The sequence below is a fragment of the Cupressus sempervirens genome, chromosome 8 (assembly GCF_028749045.1).
Source record: "Cupressus sempervirens isolate cs-2001-9-10 chromosome 8, ASM2874904v1, whole genome shotgun sequence".
Lineage (NCBI taxonomy): Eukaryota > Viridiplantae > Streptophyta > Pinopsida > Cupressales > Cupressaceae > Cupressus > Cupressus sempervirens.
The window spans coordinates 312,746,528-312,762,830 of NC_143125.1; positions in this window are offsets into that span (position 1 = coordinate 312,746,528).

Sequence of the window (16,303 nt, forward strand, 5' to 3'; positions counted from 1 at the left end):
TCAATCAAAGTCTTGGATCAAAAGTTATGCCTCCCGAAAGTTGGATTACCATTTCTAGATTCTTCTAATTTTGCACTGGCTTCTAACATGATTTCTAGAACCTTCTGTTTTGGTAGTGGATTCCAAATTTCATATTCTAGAATGTATTCCTAACCCTAAACCTAATTGGGGTTTATTTAAGAACATTTCTAGCATTGTAAAGGCAATTCTTGGTGGAGTTTGAGAGAAGGTACAAGAAGATGCCTCCACAAAGGGAGCATAATGGAAGGGATGGAGTTATTACTCATGAGGTCAGAGCCCTTTAGAGACAAGTCCAAGCATTGCAGGAGGAGATCCATAGAGGGATAAATCCGCAGACAATGAAAGTGAGGAAGAAAATGAAGAAGGAAATATTGGGCTAGAAGGGGAAGGAGATGGAGAAGTCCTAAACCAAGTAGAAGAGAGGATTTTTAGGGCCATAGCTAAGCTTGGAAAAAGACCTAAAATTGACGTGGGTATGTTTTCGGGAAGTCTAAACCTGGATGATTTGATCAACTAAATTAATGAATTAGAGGAATATTTTGAGTATGAGGATATCGGGGACCCAAATAGGGTAAAGTTTGTAAAGACCAAAATAAAAGGCCATGCCAAAATCTGGTGGCAAGAAGTTCAGCTGCAGAGAAATAGAAGAGGAAAGGAGAAAATCATAAGATGGGATCGGATGGTGGACAAAATAAAGAAGCAATTTATTCATGTTGATTACAAGCTTGATTTGTTCAAGAAAATGCAAGGGTTAAAGTAAGTAAGAGAATCTATCCAGGAGTATATAGAGGAATTTTACCGAGTTCTTATTAGGGTAGGGCATGCAAAAGAAAACAAGGAGAAGGTTTCCCATTACCTTAGTGGGTTAAGACCTAACATCCAGGAGGAGTTAAGTCTGGTTAGAATGACTAGCATTGAAGAGGTATACTAGTTTGCCCTGCAAGTTAAGGAGAAGCTAAAAAAAAGGTTTGATGGAAGGCAAAGAGGGGGTGATCAAGGAGGAAGGGGTGGTGATAGGTCATTTGGAGGCCGAAATGAGAACTAGAGGAAAAATGAAGATGTGGGTACTAGCCAAAACCAGAGGAACGAGGGTTTCAATTGCTCTTGTGATCAAAACTTTGGAGATCAGAGAGGAAGAGGTAGAGGATGTGGACAAGGTTCTAGAAGAGGAGGCTTTCATGGTACCTATTTTCATTACAATGAAGAAGGTCATCGTGCATTTGAATGCCCTCAATTCCAAGGAAGGATAGATAAGAGAGATGATGGACAAGAAAGGGTTGCTCATGTAGATGAGGATGCACAGTCATTGCATTTAGAGGATGCAAAAAGAGGAGAGGTTCTAGTAAATGAAAGGGTCTTACTAAGTGGTGAGACTAAATTTGGATAAAGGAGGAGTTTGTTTCGTACCAGGTGCAAGTGCAAGGGCAGATGTTGTGATGTGATTGTTCATGGTGGAAGCACTAAAAATTGGTGTTAGAAGAGATGGTTTCAAAGATAAAGCTCAAGAGGGAGAAACACCCCCAACCCTATCAGATTGCTTGGATGAAGGATGATCATAAGGTTTTGGTCAGTGAACAATGTCTAGTGGACTTCAAGATTGGGAGTTAGCATGATGAGGTTCTCTGTGATGTCATCCCAATAGATGTCTACCATTTATTGTTGGGAAGGCTATGGCAGTTTGATAGGCATGTTGTGCATGATGGTCATGCAAATACATACTCTTTGACAAGGGATGGAGTTCACCACAAACTAAAGCCCTTGATAAAAGAAGGTGAAAAGGTATGCAATAGTGCTAGGGTATGTCTTGTTGATGGAAGAATTTTTTTGGATGGCATGAAACATCAATGTATATGTTATGCTTTGATTCCTAGAAAAGATAAGGAAGGAAGTAGGGAAATTCCACTTGAAATTTTAGGCCTATTAAGTGAGTATGGGGATGTAATCTCTGATAATGTTCCAGAAGGGTTGCCACTAGTAAGGAAAATCAGTCATCAAATAGATTTAATCCCTGTAGCTAGTTTTCCTAACAAGGCTTCTCATAAGATGACTCCTATTGAAACTGAGGAGCTAAATAGATAAGTTCAAGGGTTGCTAAGGAAAGGTTTGATTTGGAAGAGCTTGAGTCTATGTGTAGAACCTATAGTGCTAGAACTAAAGAAGGATGGAGAGTGGAGAATATCTACAGACTCTCAGGCTATAAATAGAATAACCATCAAGTATCGATTCCCTTTTCCAAGAATGGATGATCTTATGGACTGTTTGAGTGGAGCTTAGTACTTCACAAAGAAAGATCTCAAGAGTGGCTATCACCAGATATGAATATGAGAGGGAGATGAGTGGAAGACTACATTCAAGACCAAGAAGGGTCTATATGCATGGTTAGTAATGCCCTTTGGACTGACCAACGCGCCAAGCACCTTCATGTGGCTTATGAATAAGGTACTAAAGAAATTCTTGGGAAAATTTGTTATTGTTTATCGGGATGATATTTTAATTTTCAGCAAGCCTTTGGAGGAACATTTATTGCACATTCATAGTGTCCTTGAAAGGTTGAGGGAAGAGAAATTGTTGATTAATTTGAAGAAGTGTAGATTCGTCAAAAAGGAGTTAGTCTATTTGGGATTTGTTGTATCAGCTGAGGGTCTCAAAATGCATCCAGAGAAGGTAAAGGCCATCCTAGAATGGCCTACTCTAAGGTATACTACTTAGGTGAGGTCATTCCATGGCCAGGTTAGTTTTTATAGGAGGTTCATCAGAAATTTCAGTGGCATATGTGCACCCTTGACTAAAACAATAAGGGGGGATAGAAGAGAGTTCAAGTGGACTACAAAAGCTGCAAGGAGTTTTGAATTGTTGAAGAAGAAGGTGATAGAGCAACCTATGTTGGCACTTCCTAATTTCAATAAAGTGTTCCAAGTGGATTGCGATGCTGGTGGCAGTGCTATTGGGGCTGTATTGAGCTAAGAAGGTAAGCCTATTGCCTATTTTAGTGAAAAATTGAATGATGCAAAGAAGAAGTATTCTATTTATGATCAAGAGTTCTATGCAATAGTTCAAGCCTTAAAGAAATGGAGGCATTATTTATTGCCAAAAGAATTTTTCTTGTATACTAATCATCAGGCATTGCGGTACCTAAATAACCAAGGTAAATTGAATCATAGACATTTGAAATGGGTAGAGTTCATGCAAAGCTATACATTTGTGTTGAAACATAGAAGTAGAAGGTCTAATAAGGTAACAAATGCATTGAGTAGGAGATAGTGTTGCTAACAGTAATGCAGGTTGAAGTGGTTGGGTTTGATGAGCTCAAGAATCTATACCCTAAGGATCTTGATTTTGCTGAAGCATGGAAGGCTTGCAAAGAACTTGTTACTCTAGACAGGACTAGGTAGCTAGATTATTTGATTCAGGGTGGTATGTTGTTCAAGGGCAGTCAATTATGTATTTCGAGGAGTTCTATGAGGGAGAGCTTGATCAAGGATAAACATATAGGAGGAATGGCATAAAACTTTGGTCAAGATAAGACTATTGCTATTATTAGAGAATAATATTTTTGGCCTCAATTGTCACAAGATGTGAAGAAGTTTGTGCAGAGTTGTCAAGTATGTCAAGCAACCAAAGGATTTAGTCACAATACTAGACTTTATCAACCATTGTCTATTCCATTAAAGCCTTGGGAGGACATAAGTATGGATTTTGTTCTTGGATTGCCGAGGACACAAAGGGGTAATAACTTAGTATTTGTGGTGGTTGATAGATTCTCCAAGATGGTACATTTGATTCCATGCCACAAGACTCATGATGCAGTACATATTGCAGATTTATTTTTCAGAGAAGTGGTGAGACTACATGGTCTCCCAAAGAGTATTGTTTCTGATAGAGATACTAAATTTGTGGGGTATTTCTGGAGGACTTTGTGGAAGAAGTTGAGGACAAAATTGAAGTTCAGTTCTATGCATCATCCGTAGACTGACAGACAAACAAAAGTGGTGAATAGAAGTTTGGGCAATTTGTTGAGGTGTTTAGTGGGAGATAAGCCCAAAGGATGGGATTTAATTCTACCACAAGAAGAATTTTCTTATAATAATTCTGTAAATAGGAGTACTGGTAGATCACCATTCCAAATTGTGTATGGGAATAGTCCAAGGACTGCACTAGAGCTGAGAAAGGTGGATCAAGGGGAGAGGACAAGTGCTGAGGCAGAAGAGTTTGCTGAACATGTCAATAATCTACATGAGGTACATGCACATATTACCAAGTTGAACCAACAGTATAAGGCTAGGGCAGATCAAAAGAGAATACATAAAGAGTTCCAAGTAGGAGATCTAGTTATGGTATACTTGAGGAAGGAACGCTTTCTAGTGGGTACCTACAACAAGCTAAAGATGAAGAAATTTGGTCTCTACAAAATTTTGAAGAAACATGACTTAGGAAATGCATACGAGGTGGAGTTGCTAGATGAGATTCATATTTATCCTATCTTCAATATTGTAGACTTAACAAAATATTGTGATGATGGTGCAGATGAGGGGTTGATGCTGGAGCCATGTCCAATTCCTACTTTGGTGAAGGAAGAGATTGAAGACATTTTGGATAGTCATGTGGGCTGGAGTACCAGAAACAGTAGTATGAAGAATACCTGGTGAAGTGTAAATGATGACTAATAGAAGACTCAACTTGGATATCCACAATGGAGGTTGCCCATTTGGGTTTTCCTCTACCAGCTTTAAAGTGACAGGGTCACTTTTCAATCTACCTTGGGTGTTGTATGCAGGAGTATCCAGTGGTGTAAGGGCAATCCTGTATCACCCAAAAATATGCTTAATTTAGTTTTTGTTTAAAGTGTTTTCATTTCTAGATACCCATTTAGGTCAAATAAAGATTCCAACTCTCATAGTTCCACTATTGTTTTTTGGGTTAGAGTTTTTGAGCACCTTGGGATACATGTCAATGTAGAAAATGGGTTATTTTGTAATTGAGCCATAATTATGATGATTTAGAGGCTTTAATTTGGAGGGATGATTATATTTTTAATTTAAAACACTCTAGAAAAAGAATCAGGTCAAAAGGCTTTACGGTTTGAAAGTTATTGCAGTTTTAAGTTGCCTGGTGACCTCCTAAGAGTGCTTTCGAGTTAGATTTGAGGCATTAAACAACCTCGTACAGGCCCAAAAAAGGGGGACAAGAAAAGCTCATCCATAGGGCTATAGAGCGCTTTGAGAGCTTTCTGGAAATATAAATTGTTCATCAATCAGAGTCCTAGATAAAAAGCTATGCCTCCTAGAAGTTGGACTACAATTTCTAGATTCTTCTAATTTTACACTGGCTTCTAATGTGATTTCTAGAACCTTCTATTTTGGAAGTGGATTCCAAATAGCATATTCTATAATGTATTCCCAACCCTAAACCTAATTGGGGTTTATTTAAGAATATTTTTGGCATTGTAAAGGCAGTTCTTAGTGGAGTTTGAGAGAAGGTACTGTGATGAGGATTTTTCTCCAGGATCTGACCATTGTAAGCCCATAGGGCATGTATTTGGGTCTGTTTACATATACTAAATGTAGTAGCATATTTTACTAATAATAATATTCACCTTTTCCCCTGTTGCATTCATTCTAGTTGTGGTTTGTGTCTTCATTAGAAGGGGAAGAAGATATTGACAAAATTAGAAAACTGGATAATAGGGTAACTGAGATGGAAAAAAGATTGGAAAGAATGGAGAGCTCTCTCCACAACATTGCAAACTAGAGCTTCAACTTTATCAAAGCCTTGATTGATAATATCAAATAACTACATACTATGATGGAGGTTAGCACATGGGTCAAAGATGACATGGAAAATGAGGACAATAGGATAACAAAAGATGATGTCAACTCCCTTGTTGAGAGTCCAAGTAATAGAACAAGATTGAACAAGATGAAGAGGGAAATGGATGAATCTTCTAATGACATACAGTTGATGATTGAAGCAACTAAGACAATGGAAATGTTGGAGCTCAAGGCTATTGAGCTGGTAAAAAATATGGTGCCCTAATTGGTTCCTCTAGCTTTTCTATTTTTCCTTTGGTTTTTCATTTGATAGGCTTGCCTGCTCTTTTAGAGGCTATGTTTTATTTTGTCAAGTTCTCCTAGCCTTCTACGACATGTTGTTTCTTGTTGATGCGCTTTATGCTTTAGACTTAAAGTTGGTTTCTTTTATTTACTGTTGGGTTTCAAGCACCCGTTAAAACTTGTTTTACTTAATAAAAAAACTTACTTCTAAGAATTCTAAAATATTTTACGAAAGGTGCATATTAAAACCATAAGTCATAGGGAGTCTTGTTAATAAATTTTTTGATCTGCACTTTGTTCATGGTGTATATTGTTGTGTTGGCTTCTCTATAAAATGTCTTGGATACATCATTCTTAAACATCATTATTCTTGCTACTTCTATTACAGACCTATTTCTTCTTTCAACAATCCCATTTTTCTTAGGAGTCTTAGGTGTTGCTAGTTGTCTCTTAATACCATTTTATTCACAAAAGATGTTAAACTCTCTTGAAGTAAACTCTCCATCTTTATATGATCTTAAACATTTTATCTTTACACCATATTCATTCTCAACTCTATTCTTGAACAACTTAAACTTTTCAAATGCCTCAGACTTTTCTTTAAGAAATGCTACCCACATCATTCTAGTGAAATCATCAAAAAAAATCATAAATTACCCTTCACCATAGAATCCTCTTGTTCTGATAGGACCACTCAAATCTATATTAAAAATTTCCAATTTTTTTGTGGTAGTGAACTTTTTGCCAGGAAAATAAACTTTCTTCTACTTAGCCATAACACATTCTTTGCAAACAAAATTTGTAGGTTCCGTGATTATAGGTAGATTTCTAACAACAAATGCACTACTAGCCTTTACAATGTTATCAAACTTTATATGAAAAAATCTTCTATGTCATAACCAAATGTTATCCACCTTTTCAACCAAACAAGTAATCTCCTTTGGGTTCACTTGAAACACACCACCTCTGGATCTTGTAGCAATTCCAATCAACTTACCATCTTTATCCTTGATGATACATGTCTTCTTTGTCAATTAAAACTGATAACCTTTATCAACCAACTGTCCAACACTCAATAGGTTATGCTTTAGTTCATAACAAAATAAACATCACTAGTGTTAGTCTTTCCATCAAGAGTAATAGATCCTATCCCCTTGATATGACAAGCTACATTGTTACCAACTCTGACAATTCCTTCATCATGATTTCTAAACTTAACAAACTTATTCATGTCTCCAGTCATATGAAGTGAACACCCACTGTTTATAATCCAATTAGATTTATTTTCATTGTGAAACTAGGGTTTTTTCTTCTCTAATTTCTTTTTCTAGATTTTCTTCTTTATAGATACAAATCCTAATTCATCATCACTTTCACTATGAACTCTTTCTTCAAACCATCATCTTCATTTGCATACAGACAATCTCTAGGTTTTCTAGATTTGAAATTATTCTTATACTTTTTCTCTCTTTTAGGACATTTAGAAGCACAATGACCAAATTCATTACAAGTCAAAAATTTAAAAATTCTCTTACCATCTGGTTCTCTTCTTACAAGCAAGTAAATCCCTTCTTCAATTCTTCTATCCTCCTTAGATGTGGATCTATTTTTTTTAGCATAGTCTCCACTAGTGCTTGCACTTCTAGATAAACAAGGGTTAACACTTAATGCAGTAAAGGTTGTCTCCACTCTAGGAAAATCTCAAGATTACTTTAAGATTACTTCTGTTGCTTCCAATCTTCCAAGTAATATCTTTTTGGTAAACTTCTCAGTGTAGGGTATCCCTAACTTAATCATCTATGATGTTTGCTTGAATGGTGGTGTCAAAGTTTTCAAGATCATATAGATAACCTCATCTTCTATTTTGGATCCATTGCAAGACTTAATACTTGCAAAAATTTCTAATATTCTACCAATATAGATTCTTATAGATTTCTTCTTCCATCATTCTAGCATCTTGAAACAAACATATCCAATTGTGTAATTTGATTCTTTTTGCATGTGCATCACCTTCAAATGTAGTTTCTAAAGATTTCCAAATTGCATGGGATGTTTCTAAGGATTTTACATGTCTATATTCATTCTCAGGAAGATCTGACAATAATTCTTCTTTGGAAAGCATATTGCACATAAATAGATCTCTTTCAACTTCACTGCAATCCTCAAGTTTTCTTTCTTACATGATCTTCTTTCCATTCTTTTTTATTAGCCAATATCCTAGACCCATACATAGCAAATGAGTCTTCATCTTTTCTTTCTAGCTGTCATAGTTAACTCCATCAAATTTAGGACTTTCTTTTATGAAGTCACCTACCATTGATCACCCAAAGTTGTTAAGCGTTTTATTCAAGGACCTGATGCTCTAATACCAATTTTTAGAAACTAAAGTCCACCAAGATAAAAAAGGGGCAAGGGGTGAATCAATTATCCAACTATTAAAACACTTATCAACCTTATTAATCCTTAACCATGTGAACAATATAATCAACAACCATACGAAGATATACATACACAATGACACTAGATATGTTAACTAGGGAAACCCTTGATCAAAGGGAAAACCTCAGTGGGGATGGTACCCACAAAATGATGTACTAATATAAATATTCCTTATAAGAGGATGAACTACATTAGGAGCCAGTGAAATACATTTAGTGCATATCAATTCCTTTTAGAAGACTTTGAATCTTGGTTAGGAGATTCCAGCTTTATTAGGAGTTGTAGAAGGTGGAAGGACCCACTGTCCAAACAACTTCAGGAGAAATACCACCAAACTCACTGTCCACTTGGTCTATATATTATTCCTTGTAAAATAATAGAAATGGAACCAATTCATCTCCTCTATCCTCTTGACTAGAATTATCCTATTTTGATCTCAATACCAGATTACTAATCTCATATTCAAATAATCCCTTAGATCACTTACACACATTTACCAACTTCGCATATCACTTACATAGTTCACATTTCACACATCAAATCACACATTTCTCCACAAGGAAAATAACCTTCCTTTATACCACAACCTCAAAATAATTCCTTGAGTTAGCCTTGAGGCTTTCCCAATTAATTATAATAGGACCTCATTAAGATATTACAAAACATTAGATCTTTTTGAAATTACAAATCAGTATTAGCTCATAGTCTTTACCACTTCTCACATGTGCAACCTTTGATGTTGTACACTCACTTACACCATCATCAAGTTGTCTACTTTTATTATCTAAATGTGCTCATCACAATTATATCCCAATTAAGAGATACAAATCAATCATTAAAAAACACTTATGAGACACTTTGTCTACTTACTGTCTTCTATAAATGAAGAATATCTTCCACATGTCTTCAAATTTTTAAATGTACACTTAACCACTTCATCAAGATATAGTTTAGAACACATCTTCCACTATGCTTGACCTGATCATCAATACATAGTTTGTATGACCTCGTTATCTATCTGTTACTTTGCCATTCTTTATAGAAACAATACTATGTTGACATCAATGAAAACCACAATCATGAATGCAATATGTCAATCACAAACAATCTTTCCAATGCTTAGGATACTCCCCTAAAGGAATATCATTAACATTCATGCTAACAATTTTAGTATTATGCAAGACACTGGACAATATGGATTCCTGCATTTATTGATGAATTAAGAGGTAGGAATGTTGTGGGGGGTCAAAGCAAATTTCATAGGTATATGAGCATCTTGGCTCTATATTATAGAGATATTATGGGTAACATAGAATAGGATCAATGATATGCAAGTGTGATGACTGTATATGCATAGTGGTGGGTAGAACATGTTGGTGTTTTAAAACTATAGTCCTCAAAACAACACTAGGATGTAGAATGATAGTGGATGTCTAGGGGCTAGCTAATTCCCATATTTAGCAAGAACCCATCCAAATCTTGACCAACTTGACAAAACACAAGGGTTTTCTACACTTTAGGCTATGTACCAAGGGATATACTTACTCATTGATATTATTCATCTTATATTTATCCCTTATAGTAGAAAAATGGTTAGAAGTCTTGTTGAAAATGTAATCAACTTGTTGATTTACAAAAACTTACTATAATTTCAAAGAAAGTTATTACAATAAGGGAATGACCAATGATATAGTTCTTTGTTATAAAACTTAAACAATTGATTTAGATTTAAATGTGTATCATGCAACCAAATGACTATATCGATTTGCATTACAATTTATGACCAATGCCTTATCCATTTCTATATAGAGTCATACCAGTAAATCTTGACCTATTTAATTGACTTGCAATTAAATTTATCAACTACTTACCCTAATTCCATTCTTATGATATCCTTCCCATATACCTAAAAACCCTATCAATTCCTAGAAGCATTTACGTTATTCCTTTAATTAACAACAATAATGAAATGACACACAACCTATCCCAACTACATTAAATTGAAAGAACTTTGCTCATTCAACCTCAAAATAACAAGGATATGAAAATGGAGACATACTTTAGAGACACAGGTACTCATAATTCTTCTTTGTATTAATCTTCCTTGAAAATAATACATTACTAATATAAGACTCAGAATATAACTCAAAATATGACAAATTTTGTCATTCAATATTCATTATATTTTTAGAGTGCAAACTTGGAACAACATACAATTAGCACAAAAGACTGGACTAACTATAATAGCATAAACACTAAAATTATATAGACCTCAGACCCTCACTCCACATCTTGGAAATCCTTTTATAGACAAGGATTGCAAAAAGCTTAAGATGGGAGGACACTTGTCAAAATTTGATTAAAAACAAAATACAAAGGTATTTCATATACATTTCCTTTAAAAACATTCTTTGCATTTAGAAAAAATTGGGGAAGTAGTTCTAAAACTGACATGTGGCACTTTCTTTGGGTGTCTTCAACATGAATCTGTTCACACTTTACCAACCTATCATTTTCATTGTCTTTTCTTCACTTTGTCTCTTCTGCCTTTTTAGTTGTGATATCAATTGCTCAATCACTTTCCTCGGATGGCAAGGCCTTTATGCTAGCTATGACCTCCCATATTGCTATGTCATTTTCAATGTCTATCTAGGTGGCATCTCTAATCCTATTTAATTCCTCAAGGCTCTTACTCCACTTAGCATCTATTTTGGTTCTAACTTTTGCAATTACTTTGCCTATTTCTAACTCTAGGTTATACAACATATCAATCAAATCATAAATCACCATAATATTTGCCTCACTATTGCAGTATGCCAAAATACCTAGAGTGATTCAAAATGTCATCAAACGAGGATGACCATTCTTGCTAATTCTTTACTGCTCCACTTTCATCTAATATACTGGGCACAAAATTTGGTGTTCCTATAGCAATTGTTTTCATCTTATTTTGAATTAATTGTAACTTTCCTACAAAGAAACCATTCAATTGCTTCACCCTATTAATCAATTTTGTGACAAAAATAATTACCACTTTTGGTAAGTCCTTCTTTTGTGTTAGCATGGGTATAAGGTTCTCAAAAAATTGGGTGTATAGGCCCCATGTGGTGAATAAGGAAGACGATAAGGATATTGCCTCAGAACACTGATACTTTGCCCCCTACAAGACAATATACTTGCTGTGCACATTTTGAGAAATATATTTCAAAGAATTTATTTTATGGATCAACAAATTCTTTATGGTTCTAATTTCTATCTATTTGTTGGATTCCAACTCTCTTCATTAGTAGCCATGGCTTGGCCCACCATATCTCCTGCTTCAAGTGTATATGCTTCTATCTGTACACCTTTATCTTCAATTTCAGTAGCAGATTTGACAATATTTTTTAAGGATACCATTTCATTTTCTAACTAGAGATTTTTCTATTCTAGAACATATGTTTTCTTCATTTCCTCTTCATAGTGCCTCTTAGTCTTGATATACCTCTCATAAGCTCCATCTAATTGCTCTTCCAACACATCAATTCTATTTTTCCCTAATAGTGATGCTAGAGTCAACAACCCATAGAGCTAGTTTCTTGAAGTGGAATTGACATTCCAAAAAATCACATTCCCTCTAGGGGATTCCTTGATTTCCATGAAAGTTGGTTTTTGATTCTTTGGAGGTATAATCTATATTGCCATGGTTTAAGCATCAATATTGTAACCAGATCCTATCAACTACTCCTGTTGATTTTCACCATCTAATGAGATAGTCCTTTCTTGTCTTCTCATTTGATCTAATAGGAAAGAAGAACTAATATCCCATCTTGGGAAAACAATAATGCCACTTCTTTATATCATCTCTCTTTCCTCTTTTATAGTCAAAGTTTCACTTGCAGGATCATAATCATATATATTTTAACCATTTCTACTACTTTTTCATCAGAGTGACCTGGTTTCATTTGCAATGATAGTTCATTTTGTTTTAATTTAAACAAAAAGTTTTTGAATTATTCTATTTTTATAAAAATTTCATCACTCATGATCTCTCTAGCTTCAAAAATTCTGTCATCAATCATTTGGGCTTGAAGCTCCAACTTCTTTGCCCTTTGCTCATCTTCAGTGGCTTGAGCCAATAAGAAGCTTCTTCTAGCACTGTCAAAGTATTGGCTATTCCTTGGAAAAATCTATAAGGCCTTTTCTCTTTCCTTTTTGGGAATCTCTACCATTTTTTGCTTCTTCCATTTCTGACGAGCCCATGCTAAGCTTTCTAGCTAGTCTTCATCATCACTTAATTCCACAATAATGTCCTAATCATGAGACCTAAGATCTAATCTATTTTTGATCTCTTCAGGTACTTGAGCTGCAATCTCATCAAAATTTTCAATGCATCTGTTGAACCTTGACCAATAGTCCACTTCATGATAGAATCCCTTGAAGGATGGATCAATATTTTTCATTTCTTGCTCAAAACTCATAACATCTCTGAATTTTATCATTCTCTCTCTACATACCTTTTCATCCAAGAAACTTGCACTCAGATATTCCTCCCATAAACCCTTAGTTGGAGGCAAGCTGTATCCCCTCTTTTGCTTTAGTGCATTTCTAACTACACTAAAGGGGTCATATGTTCTTGCAGGAATAGTTGGTAACTTATAATTTCTTAGGAAAGCATCTATTTCTTCAATTTTCTTTTTTCTAATGTCAAAATCTCCAATTTTGGAGCATCTAAACAAAAATGTGCCCTTCTTGACATTCTGACCCAAGTATTTTGTATTCAATAAAATTAATTTCTAGAAAAACTCCATAATCCCTAATCTTTCTGGAACAAATTTTGGGAGGTGGGGTGGCTGAGGGCATCCATAAACCCCAATGATTGTATAATCTTCAAAAAGAAATACACTTCCCCAGTCATGCCCTAATTGTTTTCCTTCATCATAACACATGTTGGGCTTAACCAATTTTCTAACAATTCTAGGTACTCTTTCTATTATAGCCCCTATCATGTTCAGAATAGGATATACAAAATCATTGTAAAAACAAATAGTGTTTGAGTAAGGGTAGAATCTTTGCCATACCCTTGTCCATCACTATATAGGTAGTCTCTCTCCCTATTTCTCTATACTTTCAAATAAGATATAGTCAATGAATTGCACATTCTTGTATAGAATTAGATGCATGAGCAATGAGTAATAATGAAATTAAAAATTCTCTAGCCTCGCTTCTTGAGCTACAATGATCTCATCATGAGTTCTGTTGGCTTTGTAGGTGACATAATCATACCCAAGATTTGTGTATGGGTCTTGAATATTCAACGCCATGACAAAATGTCTACCCAGAGCATGCATGGTCCCATATGAGCCTAGGACTTTATTTAGACCAAACACTGTGTTCTGGAGATATCTCTGGAAGTACTCAAGAGACATAAAATCTCCCACTTTCTTTGGTATTCCCCCTTTCTCCTTTTTTGATATTGAAATGTGTTTGGTCATAGTTCTGCCCATGTAGAATTTCTTGTGACTGCTAAAATTCTCATTGAATTTGTCCATGTCAATTGGTAATTACATAGGTCCTCCCAAGTCAAAAGCTTCAATGGATGTTTACTTGTCTAGTGCATAGAGTATACTTCTCTCCCTTCTGTGGATTGCTTTTCTGACTGGGTTATATGATTTTATCAATGCCTTGACTAGATCAACATCTACGAAAACCTTAGGCATGATCAATTTTCCCAAATTCCTAGTACACGGGTGTGATATAGGAGCCTTTTCCACCCTGTTCTTATAGAATTACAGAAATAATTCACTTCCATTCCTATCAGGAACCTTTGCATCTTTGGAAAAATTGCAGGGGTCTCTAAATGCATGGTCATTAATGGATTGGAGATTAGATGACCCTAGTAAAGCATGTAGCCATTCCTCCACCAAAGGGCTAGGGATTTTTCCCTTTGCTGCAAGTTCCTCAATTTGAGCCCGTGCAATCAACTCTCCTTCCTTTTGTGCCATAGCTTCAAAGTATCACAATAATTCTAAACTTTGTATGCTCAAATTTGCTCTACAATTTGAACTCTACTCTAAAATTTCAAACACTATGCAAATCCTTGTTCTTTCTACTTTTATGCATTTCTACAAATTGGAGTGTGGCAATAATGACATTAAAATTGGCATGCTTGAAATGCTTTATACTTTTTACACTATTTGTATTTCCAGCTCTTCATCCCTTTTTCCAGCTCAAACATGCACTTTTTAGCCTTGTTTTTTGCCTTTAAAATTGTGAGTACCAAAGTGGCGATCAATTATTTATCTCTACCTCTCAGTGATCTCATGATTTTATTTCTTTTTGGCTATGACCACACAAAAATGGATATTTTAACTAGTTTTGTGGCTTTGCCACTTAATTCTTTAACTGCCACATGAACCTGCAAAGTAGTGAAAACTTCATTTGACCCTTTATTGCCTCCTCGCAACATTTTATTGTTCCACTTCACTAATCACAGAGATGTAGTAATAACTGCACCACTAACCATGTTTGTATCTTCATAACATTTAAATAAACTATTTACAACCATCTCATGAAGTAGCAAAAACTTCATTTGACCCTTTATCACCGCTTCACAACCCTTTAACCTTTTACTTACTAACTGCAACGACCCAGTAAAAAAGTTACTTGGTATCTTTTTGCAACATTTCTACCTCAAAATATGACTGTGGCTTAACACTTGCAAAGTCCTGAGACCGACTATCTTGACTTCATTGCCTACTTTCTTAACTGTCACTTTAACCTTGTGAAGTAGCAAAATCCTTTGAACTGATTGCCTCACAACTTCTCCATGGTTTATAGTTTAACATCTTTATCACCTGTAATGTTGTAGAAACCCCAACTTTAACCTTGTCATTGCATGACAACTGTCAGTCATACAACACCTTTAAACTGTGTAATGATACAATAGCTACTTTATTTAACTATTACACTATTTTGAGGCTTTGTGACCATAAAACTTAACCCATGGTTAAACCTTGTGATGATGCAATGACCAACTATCTCTACTTCTCCACCTTAACCTTAGGTCATCTTTAACTACAAGAGATATAGTGATAGCTTCAAAATTGATTGCCCAGGTACCTTTCACACCTTTAAGACTTAAAATTTATTATCTAACTTGTTTCCTGTGATGTTGCAATGATCTCTTTGGAGTTAACTATTGTTACTTTTGTAGCTTCGTGACCTTAGATCTTAACTCATCTCTTAACCCCATGAAGCTACAATAATAAGCCATCTCCTCTTCTTGATTATAACCCTGGTTAACATTAACTACATGCAAAGTAGTGATGAATTACAACTCAAAATACCATGGTTATGATTCACATTATCGCAACTTAAAATTTCTAAAGCAAAACACAAGCTATGACCTCGTGATCCCTGACTTGAAAGTTAGCACTAATGCTTGTGATATTGTGATGACCATGCAAATGATTGCTTCACGACTTCACAACTACCAAAATAGTTAGAGGGAAAAACAAAGAGATGAAGTGATTGAAAATATTTTGTCACATCGCAACTTAAAACATTTAGGGACATGACTTAGAATTTATGAAAATATCAAAGGACTTAGGGATATGAAAAAATTAAAAATATAACCAAAGTTTCAAAGTATGCCTATTTTACACTTGCATACCAACTATGAATAGCTCATCAAAATGTAGGGTATGATTATTGTTCTAGGGTTTTTCCTTCAAGAATGATAGAATTCTAAGAAACCCTAAGCAACAAAAACATATTTTCTTCTTGATTTTCACTAATATCAAAATGATTTA